Source organism: Coenobita brevimanus, chromosome 72 (genome assembly GCF_032717465.1).
Source record: "Coenobita brevimanus isolate Jiangsu-jjx chromosome 72, ASM3271746v2, whole genome shotgun sequence".
Lineage (NCBI taxonomy): Eukaryota > Metazoa > Arthropoda > Malacostraca > Decapoda > Coenobitidae > Coenobita > Coenobita brevimanus.
The window spans coordinates 11,844,057-11,846,231 of record NC_137025.1 but is presented as its reverse complement, the minus strand read 5'-3'; the positions used below and the strand labels follow the sequence as shown (position 1 = coordinate 11,846,231).

The 2,175-nt window shown below is 39.5% G+C and overlaps 1 pseudogene; it reads right to left on the bottom strand.

Moving 5' to 3' along the window:
- Window positions 1-222: 222 nt before the first annotated feature.
- Window positions 223-342, bottom strand: LOC145407284 (5S ribosomal RNA; annotated as a pseudogene).
- Between the last annotated feature and the right edge of the window lie 1,833 nt (window positions 343-2,175).

Below are 2,175 nucleotides of genomic sequence, written 5' to 3'. Positions count from 1 at the left end.
ACTGCCTGAATTCCTCTTCTGAGGGAAAAAAAAAAAAAAATTATCCCATGTGATGGAGGTAAATGCATAATAATGTAGTTACTCACTGAAAATTATTTTTATTTTTTCATTCATTCATTGCCAGACGCCATGTATCCCAAACGGGGTGGCCAACGGCTTAGAGTTAATTGTTTTACAGGGAGGGGCACTAATCCTCCACCAACCCCACTTGACACGTAGGGATGCCAACAGCATCTAGTGTTCCCAGGCGGTCACCCACCCAAGTACTAACCAGACCCAACGTTGCTTAACTTCGCTGATCGGACGGGAAGCGGTGTACTCAACGTGGTATCTTTTATTAGATTCCTTGAACACTAAAAAATCATTACCGTACGTTATACACACGGTACTGTACACCTAGCAATTGTGGTTTCCTTTCATCATTTGTCTGCAGAAGTAAAAATAGCTATGCAGTGCAGACATTTATCATGCCAAATGTTTATTAAGTGCGCCGCAAGAGTTCAACAAACTGAATAGTGTGCCGTGAAGTAAAACCTGTTGTGGAGCACTGCTACAGAGTATCGGAAGATTGGTACGGTAGCGTGGCCTAATGTGGGGGACATTAGGGTGCTCTCATTGTTAGTTAATCCTTAGACAACAAAAATCGATTAAAATTTACTCGTCAGGTTTACAAAATCACCTGTATAGGAGTTAGGTTAGTGGAAGGAGTATATTACCTTCAGACGACAAAAAAGGTCACTCCCGGTACCTAAATTAAAAAGTTTGGGAGGGCAAGAACAGAGTAATTAGGATTTTCTTTTATTTTCGCTTGTTAGTTACATTAGTACGACTGTCATCATTTTAGTCTGTGGAGTAAACGTAAAGCCAGCTTACTTCAACCCAGTCTTTTCGCCGCATTGTTGCATATTCATCTTCAGAACTGCCTGCTTGCATTGCTCTTCAGAACTGCCTGCTTGCATGCACCCTCCATTACGGCAGGCGTGTAGCACCAGTCTGGCAGCACACAGCGCAAAATTTTAACCGACACTCTCAGTCCTTCATGTATGTAGCATGTAACTGAATTCCTCTGTTTTTATTTTCATCTGCCTATGCCCTCCATTCTTTAAAATGCAATGTGTCCAGACATCTCGAAATAACAAGATCATGAATTTGGCTTTTTTTTTTTTTTTTTTCTTGGAAGGAACAATCCTTCTATCCTTTCTTTTCTATTCTTCCTTGCATTAAAAATATAAGAGCACTTTAATAATAACAGACTTGACCAGCGACACATTTGTTCCTAAGCGAGGAAAAATGTGATATTCTTGCCATGTATGGCTCATATATTTGCTTTTGCAGTGACTGGTGCAAAGTGTTTGGAAATACCGTCACATCAAAATGTTTAGTCTTATCTCCAGATTTACAGTTTTGTATGCATAGACCACGAATGCCTTCACTAAATCTGAAGCTCTTACTGTCCTTGGATATTTTTAACTCGACGACTATTAAGTTTTCGATTTTCTTGCCATCTTCATGCGATTTCAAACAGTTTACGAAAGATCTGTCTAACTGGTGGGGTTAAACACAGCCTTCCTTAACCTCGTCACTACCAGGACATTCTCATTAGATGGAAAAACTCCTCAGACTAGAGCAACAATTAATCTGAAAAAATACGTCATCGAAATAGTCCTCAAAAGCCATTAATGCTAACAGTTATAGCAACACATTTATAGCTCTTTTACCATGGTACTTCATCGGATCTTTTTCTTTTTACCTTAGTTGATCTTATTAATAAAATATTTACCGCTTAATACGATGACGTCTTATTTTTGCCTCCCCTATGTTATCTAGCACGGGAGAGATTCTTCGAACAGGAGGGGTTAGTTTTAGCCTCTGTATGCCATTTCCTTACTTGGGTGATATCCTGAAATTACTATAATAGCAATCGCCTGTTGGGACGCAGGCGGAAGGAACGTTAGAATTTGTTACAGTGTTGTTGACGATGACGAAAGTGACAGTGATAAAGGAAAAACACACACACACACACACACACACACACACACACACACACACACACACACACACGAAACACCCTAAGACGATACAAATGACAGTGGTAAAGAAAAAACAAACGCTTACCCAAACGATACAAATGATTGATTAAAAAAAAAAAACACAAAACACCCTAACCTAGACGAC